Source organism: Mangifera indica, chromosome 1 (genome assembly GCF_011075055.1).
Source record: "Mangifera indica cultivar Alphonso chromosome 1, CATAS_Mindica_2.1, whole genome shotgun sequence".
NCBI lineage: Eukaryota > Viridiplantae > Streptophyta > Magnoliopsida > Sapindales > Anacardiaceae > Mangifera > Mangifera indica.
The window spans coordinates 17,229,263-17,251,895 of record NC_058137.1 but is presented as its reverse complement, the minus strand read 5'-3'; the positions used below and the strand labels follow the sequence as shown (position 1 = coordinate 17,251,895).

Genomic DNA, 22,633 nt, shown 5'->3' with positions numbered 1-22,633 from the left:
TTTTTGAGTAATTTTTTGATTATTGACATTCTAGGGTATTTCAATATATCTATTTATTCATAACATGTTATTTTTAATATAGTTTTTATGAATTGATTTTTTCGATTCGAATTTAGAAATACGAATTTCTTCTTAACGAATGAACTTGTAGTAATTGATATTAAATAAAAATGAGAGTGAAAGTAAATATTTAAATGATATAAGAAGTATATGTAATGAGAATGAGAGTAAGAGAGTTTATATAAATGAGATGAGGGGAGGGGTAATTTTGATATTTTAAAAAAAACTATGGATATTTTTGCTTAAAAATAGTGAATTTGGGCATTTTTGCTTAATAGAGGGTATTTTGCCATTTTTTTATAATTTCCCTACTTTAAATCACAGAAACAATATTTTTCACATTACGATTTTTCTTTTATTACAAAACACAATTTATTCGTTAGTTATTTAAGGTAAATTTTGGCCACCGCCTTTGTCCACTATTGTTAGCTACTCCTAGTATATTATGCATAATCTTTCCTTCTTGAAAAAAGTGACCAAACATCTATCCATCCATCCATACATTCAAACTGAACTGATAAAGTTTTGTCATTATGTTGATTAGATTGATTAAAGTAAAAAGGAAAAAAAAGAAAAGCATCATATAGTAGAAATTTCCCAAACCTCAAAGTCACATAGATTTCAATCTTTGCAATATTTGAGTAACTTTATATAAAGTGGGAAATTTTGGCAAAGGTGGAAGGTGCAAAAGACGTCTTATTAGAAGATAAAAAACAATTAGTCTAAATCTCAAACAAAGCATAAATGAGTATCTAATCATACAAGCAAAATCCAAATAGGGTAACTAACTTGTCAAATCAATCAAAGCCATTGAGAAGTAGAATGATAGGGTGGGAAGGAGGATGGAGAGTTTCTTAGTGCCTGCCAGTGACTGGCACTAGTGTTATAGTGAGTTAGCCAAGATCCCCAATCACTAAAATAAAACCAAAATCATTGTGGTTTATTTGGTTTTCTAGCCCCGAAGATATTTATATCATATGCAAGATTAGAGATATTGATTGAGAACCCTCTTTCAATATTCAAGAACATATATATATATTTTTTATTTCTTTCTTTCAATATCAAGATCCATAATAATATTTCCAATCTTATACCACTTTCCATTCTTAATTCTATGTATAAAAACTTAATTTTTCTATACAAATTCATGTGTTAAAAATAAATTTAAAAAATTGAACTCAAAAAGGGTTTATTTATTTTCCCCTTTAAATCACCTGGTATAAACTTATTCATTACATTATAAAAGTATTAAATTTCTCATGCCTCATATTTTTATAAGGGGTTTACATATTTGTAAGGTGATTTTGATACTTTAGGGAGGATATTGTAATACTTTTTAAACAAATAAAAAAAAAAAAAAAGGATGAGCTTAGAATCTGAAAAAACGACTAGAAAATAAGGAAAAGTTGATCTAATAATAAACAATGTCTCTAAGTATATGTATATATGTTTTTTATTCTCTTATTGGTTTGTTTATTTTAGTGAAGGGGTTTCACTTTCACACAGAAGAAGATGATAATCATAATTTCCACTTGGAAAAGTGCAAGATACTATAAAAGGCCAAAAAAGAAAAAAGCTTACTTTACACCCCCACTCACATTCTTTATCATCTACCAACATTTGATTTAGATATTAAAAAATAACTTTGAAAATTTATCTTTTATTAAAATTTTTTAATAATTTTTTATTATTAATAGTGATATAACAAATAATATAAGAAGTAATTATTATTGTATTTACTTAAGGTATTAAAATATTATCAACATAATTTATATTTTGTTACAATTATATTTTTATTTATTAATTTTCTTATAACAAAAACAATCTCATTTTAAAATAATTATACTTAATGGTATTTAAGTGAAATAATATTTTAGTATTATCTTATTTTCTCTAATAAGATATAATTATTATTTATGCTTACTAATTTTTTATTGAACTTAGTAATAATTTATACCCAATAATTCATTAAATAATCCATCTTTATGCTAATATTTTATTTTTAGTCATAAAATATTATCCGAACTAAACGCATATGTTTATTTAAGTACAAGTGTTTATATATTATATTTGCATGTTTCCAAATTGATTTTTCTTATGGAACTCCAACACAAAATAAAAGCTATAAATCAACCAAAGATGAACCTCTATTCAATTTGGTCATGAGTTTATATGCAATTTTGAAGCCAAGTTGTCAATAAAATGGAGAGAAAATGAATCTCAACATTTGGGTAATAAGGGGTTTTGTCGATTTTTGAAAATTATTAAATTAATGTACTAAAAGAAAATAAAATATCAATTCAACTTAATTATTAATTCATAATAACTCAATGGTTAAGTATCAAAAGAATAACAATAACAATTTCATAGCCACGATAAAACCCAATCAAAATGTGTGATGCAGAATAATTATTTTGTAAATAGTCATAAGTATGTATTATCAATAATTACTTTGATAACACGGCATATCAGAAGGAACTAATGGCTCAAAAGCTACATCCATTGTTAAAATTCTGAAAATATAATTACCCCCATATACAAGTGTCTAAATAAACCTATGTTAGTAGCACAAGCATCAACCATCTAATACATGATTCCAAACAAAATAATTTCTTACGTCTAGAGTTGGCAACGAATTAGGGAGGGCCGAGCCAAGGCCTACCATTTGGTGGGTTTTCACGTCAACCGACCTAATAAAATCTCAAGATCCGAGACATGGCCGAAACCTTTTGGGTTGTGAGTTCTTAATAAGCCAACTTGAAAATAAATTTTTTATTTTTTAATTAATTAAAATTAAAAATTTTAATTATTTTGGCCTGCTAAAGTAATAGATCAGATCAAAGGGTTGTCCCATCCAAAAATAAAAAATAAAAAATTGAAAAAAAAATAGTTGTTGGGCCAACCCACACGCTTTACCTCATGACCCGATCAACCCATGAACCTGATACAACTTGGAGTTTTCCGTGTTGAGTTTAAACAAGTCAAGCCAAAAAGTCGTGCCCATGTCAGATTACAAGCGAACCTAGCTTATTTAACACCTTTACTTATGTCTAATCCCTATTGGATCGAGAGTTACACTTCATATATAAAACCTCTTTTATTATATGCTTTCGATGTTTTTCAAAATCAATTTTCTTGGATGGAATAAAAAAATTAGTATTTAATGCTAAAATCTTGCGACGGTATCAATCATCTTTTTAGCTCGATTACTTAATATAAGAATCAAAGACACACTATATTCTTGAGATTACAGGATAATTTTTGGAAATTTTCATTAGATTTTATTTCAAAGAATTTGATGCAATTAGTTGAATTTATGTATAATCAACCAAACAAAATAATATCAATCACATATCAAAAGTCAAATCATCCATAAGTGTCTGAAATCTCAAATCAAATGCAGAGTGTGCATAACAGAAAATACATAGTTCGAACACAAGAAATCATAATGTAAATGAAAAATGATAGAAATGCCCCTCCAAAGGAAACTCCACATGTTAGCCCACTAGCTCCTTGGTACGTGCTGTCGTTGACACACAAATTAAATCCTAAATTCCTGCAACAAAAATGTAGTAAAGGAAAGTAGGGATCGTTCCCTCGAAGAGCTTTGATTAGTATGCCGTCACAAATAAATCGAAACAAATAAATAAAAAGGGGGGTTTTGAAGTGAATGCAAATTATAATGAAAAACACTAATTAAAAATTCAGTAAAATAATCTAAAAGGAATAAATCAATTTAACAAACCTTGGTCTTCGGTCACATCCACCATTGGAACTACGATTGATCATCGAAACCAAAAATATCAAATTGATTATTCAAATATTCGTTGTGGTATTAAATTTACCTGTCTTTCCTTACAAGTAGTTAACCAAAAACATGTATTCCAATTAACCCTTGTTGATTAATAATTCGGATACGATCTCGAATTTAATTAAATAATAGCATTACGAATTAGAAAGACCAACGAAGCAAGACAACACAAACGTATGACGTTGCATTTAATCTAGTTGATTATTTTCCTAGGATTTATAGTTTCTGATGCAGCAAACGATAAACCTAGTTGCCACTTCGATTAGATGGATTGAACAATTACGGATTCAGCATCTAAACTAGCAATAGATTATATTAATTGATAAACTAATTGCGCACCTTAGAAATCAACCAACACAATCATGAAAAATAATTTAGAAAGGTAACCAATACTCAAATAATTAAAAGATGCATTAAAGAACAAAAATAAATCTCACAATCATTGTAGTTCCATGGTTTCAGATCCCTTCAACCAAGATAAATTATTCAGCCACTGTAAACCATATTTTGCTCTCTAATTCTCTAATTACAATGGTTTCTCCTCCTCTAATAAAAATAAAAGTATATATATATTATCTTCCTACTAAAAATCTGGAAATTGAAATCAATCCTAATCTCCTAATCCAACCAAGCAAAGTGATACATATCTTCCCAAAAAGAAAGGAAAAGATATGTATATCCTTCCTCCAAAAATATCCTTCCTTATCCATCTCAATTAATCCTCTTTTCCAGCCAGTAGTTATCCCTTTTCTAAGAAGCAAATCTTGATATTTAGTGGACCCTTGCAGCTAATCTAGACATCTAGATTTTATTTTCGCATTCTGTTTTCGTCTTTCACGTGCCCACGCCTAGTCAGCATCACGAAATTTCTAGTTTAATAGATCTGCTCCAGTTTTTCCTTTTTTTGGCCCAACTTACTCCAAAAATGCTCAAAGCTTCCTAAATGCAAAAAGATAAGTAATTCCATTAGATTGAATCAAATTTTCACACAACATAAGGGAATTATAAATCGAAATAATAACAATTAATGGCGTTATCAAATTCCCCCACACTTATCTTTTGCTCGTCCTCGAGTAAAACAAAAACAAAACAAAACAAACACAAAAAGGTTCCATCGCTTTCTTTTCTCATGATACCAAAACATGTGCATACCTTAAGATTCAAACCAACCAAGATTCAAGCATCAACACACATCATTGTCAAACTTCACAAGGAAATATGCACAAAGACAAATCAAGACAATCATATTCTAAAGCATGTATAAAGCTTTGGTGAATCATCCTCACGGTTATCACTCATATCACTCATGTGTTTAAAGGTTCGGTGTTTCGCTCAACTTCTTCCACTGCAAACATTCTACCATAAGCTTGCTTATGCACCAAATCTCCACCACTTAGATTATATACATGCATAAATCAAAAGGACTTTATTTTAGGTTGTAATAGGGCTTTGGGTAAAGGTGAGGATTAATGGATACAAAAGGTTAAAACCATGAATATTAACAAAGCATTTAAACACATAAAGGGAACGAAAATGTAAAGCTAAAGTCATCACATTCACCACATTTCTTTGCTACTTGCTATTGCCTTTCTCTTCTCTTTTTCAACTTTTTTTTTTCTTTTTTTTCTTTTTTGTCTTTTTCTTTTTTTGTCTTTTCTGTTTTCTTTTTTTCTTGAATAACTAAGAGAATTAGATAGTAAAGATACAACATAAGGCAATTTCAATAGCACTCTTCAGGCCAACTTCTTTTCATAATCTCTTCTTATTGCATTTAAATCCCCTTTTTCCCCTCACATTAAATTTCTCAAGATAACAAATTCACCAAGCAACAAATTTTAGTTTAAATGCCTTGCTCATTTTCATGGTTGGGTGAGGATTTTTACTTGAAGGCTTGGGTTTGTAATATGGTTTTAGCACAAAGAATCAAGGGCTTTGTAAGGCTCAAGGGGCTAACTAGGGAAATTAAAATAGGTTGGCTTTTTAAGCTAAAGGTTTTAAACAAGAATGCCTTTATCATTTTCATGCATGCACATACCAATGTGGTCTCAAAACGGTTCAAAGCAAATTCTAGAGATATATTCACAAGGGAGAATATCACTGATCAAAGAAAATATAGATTGATATGTATGTTTCAATCTTTTTCGGCTCAAAACTCACAGGATAAATAAATTCACCTCAACTTCAAACAAACTCTAGCACTCAATTATCAAAATTTGTTTAAGTGCATACCCCTAATTAATCTAACAAATCAGTGTACAATGCTCTCCTATTGAATCGGCTAAATTCCAAGGCATGCATACAAATTAATTCATTCAAAGTGAGATTAATGCACTGTTTAGTTGACTAAAAACAGGGAAGGATACACTAGCTGCCATATTAATAAAAATCAAACTTTATCCAGCAAGGAGCAGCAACATAGACAGAACGAAGCAAAAAATTTAGGCATAACAGAATACGCCTAACACAAGGAAGACAGAACAACAAAAAAAATTGACAGAGAAACAGAATAGAATAAAAGCAGAACAGAGAAGACTAGAGCAGAGAAGAACAGAACAAGTAAACAAAACAGAGCAGGAAAAAAAATAAATAAATAAAATAAAACTGAAGGACAGAATAGTACACAACAGAAAAATAAACAGCAGAAAAATAAAACACAAATAAACCCTCCCTCATACTTAAACCAAACATTGTCCTCAATGTTTAAACAAAACAGAATATAATGAGAACTGAAATTTAAAAGAAAAGGGAAAGAAGACTTCTCTGGATTTGGGGAAAAGGAACAATAGTTCAAATTTTTGGAGAGTTGCAATTGATGGAGGATTCTTCAGATTCTGATAACAGCTCTGGTGTAGGAGGCCTCCGATGGGTGGGTTTTTGCTACTCTTTGATGCTTGTGAACGGGTTCTGACCATAGCAATGCAGAATGAGGATAGGGGCTGCTAGGTTTTTATTTTAGTTGGAGAGAAATTGTGAGGCGTAGGTTTGGCGAATATGGTCTCTGGAAGCAAATAAACCCAGCCTTATAATTACGCTAAATCATATGGCCCCCTTGAATTTAAGAAAATAACAAAGCAGAAGTTGAACTTTTGACAAAAGCACATGACCCAGTTCCAGAATACCAAACTGCAGATTCTTCCCTCGTGAACATTTACAGAAAGCTAATTGGGACCTGCAGGAGGAAGAAGACGATTGAACAGTAACATTAAAATAAACCTAAGCGAAAATCATAAAATAATTGCTAATTAAATATCTAAAAATCATAAAACTGAAATTTAAAACTAAAATTGGAAAACATAAACCGAAATTAAAAGCAAATTTCTAGAAAATTAAAATTTAAGCATTAATCAAAATAAGATTGAAAGCTTGGGTTGCCTCCCAAGTAGCGCCTTTGTTTACAGTCGTCGGCTCGACGTAATGCCTTTATCTATTTATCCGGGATCTTTCAGCTCCACTTCTCTGATGTTTTCAACTGGCATTCCTTTGTAAAACGGTTTGAGTCTATGGCTATTAACTTTAAATAATTTTGATGTTGTTAAGCTTTGAATCTCTACTGTATTTTTCAGCTCTCTGCACTCATTCATCTCTGCCACTGCATTCTGCACATCTGAAATTAATTTAAATTCATCTCTCTCTTTCAAAATATTTTTATGGTTAGCCACCTTTAACTGATCATCACCATCATGTATATCCTGCGCTATAGAGAATCAATTAAATCAACTGAATACACAGGAAAATCCACATCAGGATATTTCATAGCATCATAAATATTAAATTGGACAGTTTCACCATCAAACTCCATGGTCAGTGTGCCTTTGTGAACATCAATTTTCGTTTTAGCTGTTTTCAGAAAGGGTCTTCCTAGCAAAATAGGTGTAGATTGATCATTATTTTCCATGTCAAGAATATAAAAATCAGCTGGAAAAATTAATTTATCATTAACCTGAACAAGAACATCTTCAATTAACCCCTTAGGATATACATTTGATTTATCGGCCAACTGAATAATTGTGCCAGTTTTTTCTAAAGGTCCAAGATTAAGAGTAGAATAAATAGAATATGACATTACATTAATAGATGCTCCTAAATCTAACATGGTTTTTTCAATTTTTGTGTCTCCTATTGTGCAAGGGATGCAAAACATACCTGGATCTTTGCATTTTTCAGGAAGATTTTTGCGAATTATGGCTGAAACATTTTCTCCTACCCTTATTTTTTCATACCTTTTGAGTTTTTGCTTTCTTTTCAATGTACACAACTCTTTCAAAAATTTAGCATAGCGAGGCACTTGTTTTATTGCATCAAACAGTAGAATATTGACTTCACACTCTCAAAAGGTCTCATATAAATCCGCATTACGTTCGTACTTCAGTTTTAAAGCTTCAGGAAAAGGAGGAATAGGTTTGTATTCGCTGAAAGAAAGATATTTACCTGTTGCTACCTTTTCGAAGAATTATTTTCTGCTGCCAATTTTTCTCTGTTTTTTGCTGGCTGTGTTGGTGGAAGTTGTGCTTTAATTGACATCTCCAGCTCCTTTCCACTCCTCAACATTATGGCACTAACATTCTCCTTTGGGTTCATCACAGTTTGTGACTGTAGTTTGCTTGAATTTTGTGCTTCCAGCCTACTGATTGCAATAGCCATCTGACTCATTTGATTTTCTAGATTTTGAATATTGATTCTGGTTTCCTACTGAAATTTCACAGTGTTAGTAGCCAAAGTTTTAACAATATCTTCAAGAGATATACCTGAATCAGAATTTTGAGTTGGTTGTTGTTGTCTAGGAATATAATGCTGCTGGTATGGCTGAAAATTATTTGAAGGGTGATTCGCATGTGCATTCCCATAACGAAGATTAGGATGATCTCTCCAACCTGAGTTGTAAGTATTCGAATAAGGATTATAATTATGATTTCGCTGCTGCTGTCCTAAAAATCCACCTACTGCATTAGCATGTTCAGAGCAGTCATCTTGAAGTGTTGGGCACATATCAGTTGGATGTCCTCCTAATGAACAGATTTTGCAAACTTTTGTCGCCTCCATTTTTCCTATAGCCATTTGACGTACAAGAGTAGTTAGATCATCAAGTTGTCTCTCAAGAAAAGATACATTTACCTCATTGACACGCCGAGACGAATGGTCTAATCTATTCCCAAATTGTTGTGAATTCGATGCCATATTTGCAATTAAATTCCGGGTTGTTTTAGGTGTTTTGTCAGCCAATGCTCTACCACTCGCTGCATCAATCATATTTCTCTCATTTGATAGAAGTCCTTCGTAGAAATATTGAATAAGTAGCTGGTCACTAATTTGGTGATGTGGACAGCTCGCACAGAGTTTTTTAAAGCTCTCCCAGTATTCATATAAAGACTCTCCACTCTGTTGTCGAATACCACATATTTCTTTCCTTATGCTGGTAGCTCTTGATGTTAGAAAAAATTTCTACAGAAATAATCTTTTCATCTCATGCCAACTGGTGATACTTCCAGCGGGTAGATAATACAACCAATCTTGCGCATCATCTTTCAAAGAAAACGGAAAAGCCCTCATCTTGATTTGTTCCTCAGTTACTCCATTCGGTTTCATTCCAGTGCACACCACATGAAATTCCTTTAAATGTTTATGAGGATCTTCACCTGCAGAACCACGAAAAATAGGTAAAAGATGAATTTGTCCAGATTTTAATTCGAAGGTGGTATTAACATCTAAATTCGGAAAAGTAATGCAGTGTGGTTATTGATTTAAATCTGGAGCAGCAAGCTCTCTTAAAGTCTGATTTTCAGCCATGTTCTCCTCTGTTTCGCAAGCAAATCTGTGTGCTTGTAGTCTCCTTTTTGCTTCTTTCCGCAGCCCTTTTGCAGTCTTTTCAATTTCTGGATCAAATTGTAAACTAGCTTGTTTCGAAGATCGCGTAACAAACATACAAATTAAAAACTCCCCGGCAACGGCGCCAAAATTTGGTACGTGCTGTCGTTGACACCCAAATTAAATCCTAAATTCCTGCAACAAAAATGTAGTAAAGGAAAGTAGGGATCGTTCCCTCAAAGAGCTTTGATTAGTATGTCGTCACAAATAAATCGAAACAAATAAATAAAAAGGGGGGTTTTGAAGTGAATGCAAATTATAATGAAAAACACTAATTAAAAATTCAGTAAAATAATCTAAAAGGAATAAATCGATTTAACAAACCTTGGTCTTCGGTCACATCCACCATTGGAACTACGATTGATCATCGAAACCAAAAATATCAAATTGATTATTCAAATATTCGTTGTGGTATTAAATTTACCTGTCTTTCCTTACGAGTAGTTAACCAAAAACATGTATTCCAATTAACCCTTGTTGATTAATAATTTGGATATGATCTAGAATTTAATTAAACAATAGCATTACGAATTAGAAAGACCAACGAAGCAAGACAACACAAACGTACGACGTTACATTTAATCTAGTTGATTATTTTCCTAGGATTTAGAGTTTCTGACGCAGTAAACGATAAACCTAGTTGCCACTTCGATTAGATGGATTGAACAATTACGGATTCAGCACCTAAACTAGTAATAGATTATATTAATTGATAAACTAACTAATTGCGCACCTTAGAAATCAACCAACACAATCATGAAAAATAATTCAGAAAGGTAACCAATACTCAAATAATTAAAAGAATCATTAAAGAACAAAAATAAATCTCACAATCATTGTAGTTCCATGGTTTCAGATCCCTTCAACCAAGATAAATTATTCAGCCACTGTAAACCATATTTTGCTCTCTAATTCTCTAATTACATTGGTTTCTCCTCCTCTAATAAAAATAAAAGTATATATATATTATCTTCCTACTAAAAATCTGGAAATTGAAATCAATCCTAATCTCTTAATCCAACCAAGTAAAGTGATACATATCTTCCCAAAAAGAAAGAAAAAGATATGTATATCCTTCCTCCAAAAATATCTTTCCTTATCCATCTCAATTAATCCTCTTTTCCAGTCAGTAGTTATCCCTTTTCTAAGAAGCAAATCTTGATATTTAGTGGACCCTTGCAGCTGATCTGGACGTCTAGATTTTATTTCCGCATTCTGTTTTCGCCTTTCACGTGCCTACGCCTAGTCAGCATCATGAAATTTCCAGTTTAATAGATCTGCTCCAGTTTTTCCTCTTTTTGGCCCAACTTACTCCAAAAATGCTCAAAGCTTCCTACTTGCAAAAAGATAAGTAATTCCATTAGATTGAATCAAATTTCCACACAACATAAGGGAATTATAAATCGAAATAATAACAATTAATGGCGTTATCACTCCTCGACATGTCCCGCTATTCACATTGCTTACTTACAAAACCATCACAAAGGAACCAGTGAATGTTACAACACTTAGCAAGTAGATAACTTCTCGACACTTTGCACACAACAAAACTAAACTAGTGTGCTAGTATAGATGTACATTTGATAAATGAGATTAACTCTTGGATGTTTTTTAGCATCCCAAATGTCCATCTCATTAACTAGACATATTCATGCCTTGTATCCATAAGCGGTGTCATCCTAGATGACTAAGCCTAAGCTCATCTCGATATCTCATATGACATGTCAAAGCATACTACATCTCGAATGTCTATTATTAATAGTGCATATAACATAATATCCGTCAGGCTCTAGGCTAATTATCATTGATACCTTGATCACATGAGGAATCTAATCATAGTCACTCTCATACCACATACGTATATCTATGAGACTCTTACCAATAACCATCCTTGAATAGCCCATACCACAGGCATGTATGTGATGTATCTCATGAACAAGTGAGGAACTAACTAGTACAACTCTCCTTACCATGTCCCTCTAAACTGAAATGAATTGCTAAGGCATCTCAGTGTCCAGCGTGTGATATATCACATGAGTATCTAATTTTCTTAGTCTTATTGCTTTCACATATATTATGTCACATTACACATAACTAAAGGTTATCTTGATGTATATCTTATTTTCTTACTTAGTCTATACCATCTTCCACACATTCATGCACAATTGAAGGATAAAGATGCCTTCAAAAAGGCATTTTTATCCTTATCCCCATTCTAGCATATAACATAAGGGTAAAATTGTCTTTCTAATGTACCTTGTATGAGTGTGACTCAATTCTTTCTCCCCATACATCTATTGGGCTTTATAAAGGCGTATGTTCCTTGGTGTCATAGTTGTACATTGCAAATCCTGGCGAATGTTCCCTTAACATTTACTAATGTTTGTTAATCCTTAACTCCACTAGTCACGGTCATGCATTGCTAAAAGTCACAGGTATGCATCCTTAATGTCATGTATGGATGTACACCCCATAATGTACCTTGACTCATAGACATACATGACTTTTTGTAAAGTGTTACAGATGTACCTAGACTTATGGGGAAATCTTGGTCACAAGCCAGTTTGGCTTATAAATAAGATCGGAATCGATTCGTGTAAAACTAAAACTAAAATTGTCAGAATTAGAACCAAAACTGGATTCTGACGGTTCGATTCAGGTTTTTCTTTTTTTGAATTATCAAACCACTAGTTCAAAGATTCATGAACCGATAGTTCAATAATTTAATTAAAAAAATTATTAATTTTAAATAAAAATCATTAAAATTTTTTAATTTTTGATTTTTTAAATTAAAAATTAAATTTGTAGGGGACCACCCCTGCAAATTCTATAATATGGTTGTTAGACCTAATAGTTTTTTTAATTTTTTATATAAAATTTTATTTATAAATACTCACTCAATCTTTCAACTCTCTTATTTATTTATTGTTATCTCTCATTCTCTCAATTCTTAATACTTTAACAATCTTTCAATCAAATTCTTTCAAATTCAATTAAATTCTCTTTTTATTTTTATCAATTCAAATTTTAATTTCTATAATTTAATTATTATTTCTTTCTATTATACAATTTTATAATTAATTATAAAATTTATCTTTATAATTAATTTTATTTATTATCTATTATTATTATTTTTTGTATTATCTTTCATAATTAATTATATAATTTGTTTTATATAATTAATTTTATTTATTATGAAAAAATGACAAGTAGTGAAAATTCCTTACGTAATAAGAGATTTAGTCAATATTCATATATATCAAATGTGGATGAAGATCAATTTGTGAAAGATTTTTTAATACAAGAAAGTGAAAGTCAATATATAGAGGTGAGGCTACAACAACAACAACAAGTGGACATAAAACAATAACCACAAAAAAATTTTACCACTAATATTTTCAAAATTTATTTAAAAAAAAAGAAGATAATAATTTTGAAGTTGCTTGCAATTATTGTAAGCAAATTTATAAATTTAAGCAAGAAGGTAGATATGAGATATTCAAAAGGCACTTGAAGTCGAAGCATAAAAAAAAAATTGGATAAAATAGAAGTCAAACACAAATAACCAGGTATAGTTCTCCACATAAATCTCTATTTATTTATAGTGATAATAAAAATAAAAAAGAATTTGCAAAAAAGATAGCAATTGATCACTTAACATTTAGTTTTGGTGAAAATTTAGGTTTTAATTATTACTGTAAAACTGCATTAAATCCTGTACATAAAACTATTCCTATGAACACATTAAAAAGATTAGTATTATGTTTATATAAAAACAAAAAAAAAATTAATTCAATTATTTACAAATTTAGATGAACATGTGTCTATATGTAGTGATATTTGGAGTGACTATTGAGAAGTTTACTCTTATATAAGTATAATTTGTCATTTGATAGATAATAAATTTTAATTATAAAAAAGAATTTTAGCATTTAGGATATTTGATGATCAACATACAATCAATAATATTGATAAAATAATTAAAAGAATATTAGTAAAACATGGCTAAATTATTGATTTAACAAAAATTTTTAAAATTTTTTCATTTTCATTTAATAATACAGTTGCAAATATGGCTAAATTACTGATTTAACAAAAATTTGTAAATCCAATTTAGGTGGTAGATTTTTTCATATTAGATGTGCATGTCATATGTTAAATTTATGTGTACAAGATGGTTTAAGATATCTTAATAATTATATTAGTCCAATAAAAATAGCAATTTCATTTTTATGGACACATCCCCAAACAATGAAAAAATAAGGTAAATTTTGTAAAATACATAATAGAAAACCAAAAAGATTTCTTAAAAATGTATCGACTCATTAGAATTCAACATATAAATTACTCAACCAGTCTTTTGATTATAGGAAATTATTGTGCATATTTATTTCACAAAATATGTCACAAATTACACTATATCCCCAAAATTGGGATATTCGTAAAATAATTTTAGACGTTTTAAGAAATTTTAATGTTGTAACTTATATTTTGAGTGAGGTTTATTATCCTACTTCTCATTTATTTTTAAATGAAGTCCTCAATATTATTAGGATTTTATAAGAGGCCGAAAAATATGTTATTTTAAAAGAATTTTTTTAATGAAAATAAAATGGTTAAATTACTATAAAGAAATTCTAGAAATTTTTCTTGTTGTTTTTTTTTTTTATCGAAAGTTTAATTTAGATAGTATTACAGATTATTTAATATTATATTATGAATGCATGCAATTAGATGATAAGGATGAAGTTAATATTTCATTAATTATAGCTAGCGTTATAAATTTAATTAAAGAAATTTATGTTGAATATTCATTAGTTTATGGTAACCAAGATGATTCTTCTTGCTCTCTACCACTTATTGCCCCATCACCAACCCAAAATATTAGTTATAGTGATCGTATTATGATACAAAGGGGCAAAAGACCAAGAGAAACATCAAGCTCCACCTCAGAGCTTGAAATTTATCTAACCACTACTTTTGAGTATAGTGATAACAATATAGATAAAGACTTTCCAATTCTAGAATGGTAGAGTCAACATACATTAATCTTTTCAACATTAGTAGTTATTGCTAAACAAATCCTAGTAACACTGGCATCAACTGTCATAGTAGAACAAACTTTTAGTTAAAGGGGCAATATATTGGTTGAGAGGTGATCAAGTTTGGCTTCCGAATCTATTGAAGCCCAAACATGTGTGGACAATTAGACAAGAGTTGAATTATGCCAACAAGATATAAAAGTAGATTTCAATGAAAAATCCCTTGATTTAACTGTGAATAGTTTGATGATGGGAACCAGTAGTTAAGAAAGCAGAGGTAAATGATAAGGTAAGGGGATACCATCAGCTATCAGGTATGCAAAGGTAAGAAAACTATCTAGGATTTGATTCTTCTAAACCTCAAGAAGATACGTAGGAAGTTTAATTGAAAAATTAAGTCCAAGCATTTTTTAAAATTTAAAATTTAAAATTATTATAATTATTAATTAACAAAATAAATCGAAGCCATGAATCAAAACCAACAATTCTGAACCAGGCCATGAATCAGAATCATCAATTTCAAACTAGTTACGAATCGTCCTATAACGATTTTGATTCAGAGTTTCTATTTTTTTAAATAATGAACTGGTGGTTCTAAACCGAAACTGTCAGTTCATGAACTATGACCAGATCTATTATAGGGAGAAGTCTTCTTCCTAAGGGATGTATAGATGTACATCTCAATATGTATGGTCGTACATCGTTGTCTAAAACTACTATTTTATTAATTTTTGGCCAATCAACTTAGGCTCTATCCTTTAAAATATGTAAAATAAATCTCTGCAAATCCTAGCACATGTTAATCACATCAAAATCATCATCCATACTTCCTTAGTATGTATCACAATTCATTGTCACCTCAGCCATCAATTACCATGCTTTCAAAATCATTCTTTAGACTATTTACCTCAACATATATCACTTTTTTTTCAATCAAACTCATCATATTATACATGAAAGAATAAGATCATTCATTTAAAAAAAACATTGATTTATCACAACAAGTTATTCATGAATAATACAAGAAACTTAGCATACTTACTCGACCTTTGGCTAAAAGCAATTCTTCACATGGTTGATGAATGGACTTCAATGACTCCAACTCTCTTTCGACACTGATTGACTTTCAAGCACCTTTATCTCTCTCACTCAATATTTTTTAAAACTAGAATGCAAATAAGACACATCGAGTCTTGCAACTTTTTTTTTTTCTTAATTTTGGCAAAATAACATTATGTATGATTGTGCAACCCTCTTGCATGGGCGTACCAATAAATTTCATAGCAAAAATATGATTCACAATCACTGGAAATGTTCATATCCAAAACTTGAACACCACGTACACTACTTCATCATAAGTCTAACTCTTCCCACATTCAATCAGTTTCATGCACCATGCACAAAATAACCGTTTTACTTGTTAACACTCATGTACAGACTTAAACACCTATAACATATGGTCACACATGCTTCCAAGTAATTACAAATATAAGTCAAACAGAAGGAAAAAAATGAAAATACCCTTAGACATACTTGTGGGTATTACACTCTAAAATCTATAAAATAAAAAATGATAATATCTATTGCTTTTTTTATAAAGAGAAAGAAAACTCACGTTTAAACATTTTGAAGTTATTAGAGATGATTAATTCAATGAGAGAAAATTTTAGAGACTTTAAAAGTTTTATAATTATTACAAAAAGGCTTAAAACTTTTATGTTTGACAATTTGAGAAGTTCTTATTCTTATTATTATTTTTTTAAAAAGAAACAAGAAGTTCATATAAATTTTTTAAGAGCGAATTACAACATTTCACCCACGGTTTGACCTTAAAACACTTTTTCACGGTATAAATAACACATCAACTCTGTTAATGGAAAACAATATTAAAGAGTGAAACTACAATGTTATCCCTCCTATTTCATTTTTTAAAATTATAGTATAACGTCAAATTAATAAAAACTTTAAAAAAAAGTTTAAATATCCAAATTATATAAAAACTCATTTATTTCCTTTTCCTTTACCTTCACCCTATTTCCTTTCATCTTATAGATAGGGTGTCAATGATGTATAACCGTATGTTTGGGGGTAACTATTACTTTTAAAAATATTAGGAGTATTAATGAAATTTTAGGGGGGTTTTGAGAATTTAAAAAATGGGGATGTTTTTTGAGATTTTTAAAATTAATATATGCCCCTCAATAATTTCAAAATAATAGTTACATCCTTAAAAAATGAATAGAATGCAACAAAATAATGATGTAAATGTCATATTACAAACTATTAAGTGCATAATAGTATTTTAAAAATATATGGGGGCTTTGAAAAGATTTTAATGATTGATTTGTATAAAAACCCACTTATTTTCAAATTATATAAGGATCTACTTATTTCTCTTTCCTTTCAACCTCACTCGTTTCTTCTTTTCCTATACATAAAAGTGTCAACAATATATAATTGTATGTTTGATGTCAAACTATAATTTATAAAAATATTTGGGTGTCTAAAAATTTTAGGAGGTTTTCAGAGTTTTGAAAAAAGTTTGGGGTGTTTTTAGAATTTTTTAAATTTTAGTATGCTCCATCAATAGTTTCATAAATCGTGAGATACATTTTTTCACCAAGGTTTGGCCTTAAAGCACCTTTCCACCCTTAGTTGGCCTAAACAACACATTCCCACCCAAAATCAAGCATAAATAACACTTTGTCAACTAAAATTGAACTTTGTTAATTAAACAACAATATTAGGAAGTGAAAATATTATTATTTCATTTTTTAAAATTATCATATAATTCTAAATTAATAAGAATGAAAATAACCTTTCAAATATCCAAATTATATAATAAGCCTCTTATTTTTCTTTTCTTTGAACTCATTTCTTCTTACTATCTTCCTATATATAAGAGTGTCTTTGTTGTATAATTGTGTATCAAAGGGTAAACTATAATTTTTAAAATATTAAAGGTGTTTTTGCAAAATTTTAGAAGTTATTGGAAATTTAGAAAAGTTCAAGGATTTTTCAAAAAATTTTGAAATATCAATCTATCCTCCAATAGTTTAAAAAAGGACAGTTATTGTAACACCTTATATAAGAGGTCTTGCCCTCCATGGAAATGTAACTCATCTAGATCATTCATGTAGTACAACTAATAATATCATTCATCATGCATAACAAAATTTAAAAAAATACCCTTTATTAAGCATCAATGCATAAATTAATCAAGTGTCATATAAACTATTTCAAACCACAAACAACAACAACAAAAAATAAAGAAAAGATCCCAATGGTGTGTGCATATATAACTCAAATGTCCAATAACATCAAATAAAATAAACCATAAATGAAAAACAATAATTCCCTCATGTTGTTCCTCAATTGATCATCTGTCTTAATGAAACCGTATCAATACTCACCCACAAAACAAAGAAAATAGAGTAAGTGAAAATACACTTAATAAGTATGAGGTTCTTCCCTACAAAATTCAATATCAAGTATCTCCTTTTCTTGTTGTTTCTAATGGTGAAAACACACATTTAATTATCTTATCTCATCTCCTATTCATGTTATCCAGTCATGCCTGAAATAAGGATTTGGCATCCTAACTCGACTATCATGGTCCATAAAATATATGAACTTGTTTTGACACCTCTCTATAGATGGCATTCTACAACTCAATCTCTCTTATAAAATCTCTTTATCAATGTCACCTTTCTATAGGTGCATACAATGAATAATGTGACCTCTTTATGGTACAACACCTTTCTACATGGGCATAGCCTAAGTCACGTTGCCTTTCCTAATGACTATATAAGAATCTTAGTGGTTAATCATGTTTATCCTAGGTGACTTCAATCTTTCTCATTCTTAGGATCTCTATATCTCATCATCGTACTAGTGGGAGATCATGACTATCCTGTTTTGTATACTTATGGTTGAGTTAAAATGAAAATAACTTAATTTTGTGATTCTGAGTTGATGAATGAATGTGTATGGAGTACAAATGTCTGTGCATTGCTTGCCACTGAAAAAACTTGGTGAATATTAGGAAGGAAAACAACATACATGTGACATATAAGTATGAATCAACGTAGTGGAAAAAAAAGAGAAGGATTAGTGATTTTACCTATTCTTTGCTTTTTTTTCTTTGATAGGGATGATGGAGAATAGCCTCTCAAGTGAAAAGCCTCTAAAGAGATGCACAAACCAAGCAAAAACACCAATCGAAAGGTGTCCCGAGAGGTGAACGTCCTCGAGAGGTGACTCAAGAAGTGTCTTTAAAAATAAGGGAGAGCTTTTTTTTAGTAAGATAATTTTTGGTTCAAATGAACTAAAAGCCCATTTTTATAGTGATGGCTAATTAACAATTTTATATTTATTATTTGGCCCATTTAAATTTTCACTTTAAACCATGGCCATGCAAGTATATCAAAGATATACTTTAGCCACCCTAATTCAATATCACTAACATCTTAATTTTTAAAATGTTGCTTTTGCACCTATATAACACTTTATATTATTTTGATTTCATTATCCTTCAAAAGGTGCTAGCCAATCCCAGATAATCAATCCCTATTTTCAAAATGTTTGGTTTATTGGTGTGACCCTTTAGGTTTAACGTGACATAGTCATAAGCCCTTTTTTAGACGATCCGAAACGTATCCAAAAAACTCAATGACTATGATAAATATCTAGTAATATGTCATAGCCCCTAAACTATGATGAAAAAACACTTTATCAAACCTAATTTTCCAATTATACGTTTTATTTAAGTAAGATCCTTTCGTTGTCCAATCTTAATCAATTTCGGGCTCATGGTTCACTAACTGTTAATTCACACTAATGCCCTAATGACATGACCATCATCGTTATCCATACTAATATCATCTCATGATATTCAATAGAGGCATTCAGTATACCTATTATGTGATATTATTGCCCAACTTTTATCATGTCCATAGGAAACAATTCAATAATTTAGTTTTATATATGAAGTGAATTATCTAGACAGTTCATATTCATACTTTATATTAATCCAAACAGAGGAAACAGTTTACGTATATAGATAAAATAACTCTTTCTTTTATTAATAAATTATCACACACACACGCAACACATCTATGTAAAAGATAAAATACCCTGAAATTGACAACATAAATGGTTCCTAGGGCATACACTAATAAAACTCTCATTTGCACTAGAGTCATTCGTTGTTATATCTCATACCCATATTCTCAAGATAATAATTCAACTTCTTCAGTGTCATCACTTTTATCAGTGGGTCAGTAACATTCACTGCTGATGGTATCTTTTGTACTAGTATCTCTCATGTTGAATATGTGATACTTTTTCTCAAAATGTGATACTTTCGTTGAATATATTTAGACCTCGGATGCACCATTGGTTCTTTTACCTATGTAAAAGTACTAGTATTGTCATAGAATATGATTATCGGATAAGTAATATTTGGAGCCAGACCAAGTTTAGATACGAATTTGCATATTCATACAGTTTTTTTTGCTACTACTAAAGTAGCAATATATTTAGCCTTTGTAGTGGAGTCAGATATGGTTAATTATTTGGAACTCTTCCAACTAATCATACATTTATTACAAATAAAGAATGAGCCTTGATGTGGACTTTCTATCATTAACATCTAACTAGAAATCAAAATTTGAGTATCATTGAATATTTAACTCTGAACATCTATAACTTAGAATTAGATCTTTAGTTTTTCTCAAGTACTTAAATGATCGATTTAACAATCAACCAATGTTTTTTTCCCAGGATTAGTCTAATATTTGCTCGTAATACTTAGGACATATGTTATATTAGGTCTTGTACATAGTATTGCTTATATAAGTCTGCCTACAACCGAAACATAAGACACATTACGTATACATTATCACTCTTCATCAGTCTTTAGACTCAAATCTTTGAAAGATGAAGACTATGAGTGAAGGGCAAAAGTCTTCTTTTTAAGTTTTTCATGTTGAACCTCTTCATTAATTTTTCTATGTATAATTTCTAAGATAATTCAATTATTCTTTTTTGTTCTGTCTCTATAAATACGAATTTCAAGGACGTATGAAACATCTCTCAAATTTTACATTGAAAAGGTTTTGGACAACCAAATCTTGGCCTCATTCGTCATGCTAATATCATTACCCATCAGAAGTATGTTATCTACATACAATATGAGAAATGTAATCATATGATCCTTAACCCATTTGTAAACACAAGGTTTATCTGGATTCTTTATGAGACCAAACGATTTTGATTATTTCATTAAATCAAATGTTTTAGCTTCTTGAAGCTTGTTTTAATCCATAAATAGATTGATACAACTTGCATACCTTATGTCTTTTGGCAGCAAATATAAAACCTATGGGCTATTCCATATATATGTTTTCCTTAATGAATCAATTGAGAAACACAATTTTGACATCCATTTGTCAAATCTCATAGTCATGATATACATCAATGACTAACATTATCCAGATGAATTTAATTAAAGCTATGAGTGAAAATATTTCCTTATAATCAACCCTTGTTTCTTAGTATAGCCTTTTGCGATCAACCGAGCTTTATAAGTCTCTACATGTCCATCCTTATCAGTCTTTCTCTTAAAGACCCACTTATAGCCTATGGGAACAATTCCTTCTGATAGATCAACAAGTGTTCATACTTGATTAGCATGTATGGATTCTATTTTTGAATTTATAACTTCTAGCCATTTGCCTAAATCAATATTCATTATAGTTTCCTCATAACTTCTAGGATCATCATTATGATTTATTTCTCCCATTAAGTAGGATTCAAAATCTTACTTATGAAGAAATTCATATTTGTCTAAAGATCTCAATACTCTAGAAAATTTTTGAACTAGAATTGATACATCATATATAGAGGTCTACTAAGAGGACTCTCCTAGCTTAGCCTATTCAATATAAGGCTTTTCAAAATTTTATTTAAGCTCTATTTTTAAGAACTATGTCGATTAGTCCTTCTCGTAAGAATTTTTTCTTTAAGAAGTACACATTTTTGTTGATCGAAACTCTTCGATCAGTTGAGAAGTAGAAATAATCTCTTAAACAATCTTTAAGATATCTTATAAACCAACTTTTTTTTCAAATTTGGCATATAACTTATCAGTTTTAACTAATTTAACATAAACTAGACATCCTTAAACTTTATGATAATTGAGATTAAGAGGCATGTCATGCCACATGTCATGTAGTGTTTTCTAGATGGATTTGGATGGTACTCTATTCAAAATATGTGTAATAATAAGCAATGCATATCCTTATAGTGATATCAGTAGATTTATAAAACTTACCATAGACCGTACTATATCCAATAGGGTACGATTCCTCCTTTCTAATACACTATTATGTTATGGTGTATACAGATGAGTCATTTAGGAAATGATTCCATTTTCCTTCAAATAATCTATAAATTCCATATTCAAACATTCGCCTCCACAATCTGATCGTAAGTTTTTAATATTATTTTCGGATTATTTCTCAACTTCATTATTGAATTCCCAAAAGGTTTCAAAGGATTTGGAGTTATATTTCATCAAATACACATACCTATACCTTAAATAATCATCGGTAAAAGTGATAAAGTATTGGAAACCACCTCTTATCATTTGACTAAATGACCTGTATATATCCAAATATTTTAGTTCTAGCAATTCTTTCTCCTTTATTTTTAGATGGCAATTTGATCATTTTTCCTTGAAGACAGAATTCACAAGTTGGATAGGGTTCAAAACCCAATGAAATCAAAATCCTATTTATTTCCAATCTCATTATCTTATTGTCTCCTATATGACCCAATTGATGATGCTAAAGTA

At 30.1% G+C, this 22,633-nt stretch overlaps 1 non-coding gene across 1 annotated transcript; it reads left to right on the top strand.

Annotated features, from left to right (window-relative positions):
• Positions 1 to 9,176: 9,176 nt before the first annotated feature.
• Positions 9,177 to 9,283, top strand: LOC123196080. The gene has a single exon (XR_006497595.1). It is a non-coding gene; the product is annotated as a small nucleolar RNA R71 (small nucleolar RNA).
• Positions 9,284 to 22,633: the final 13,350 nt, after the last annotated feature.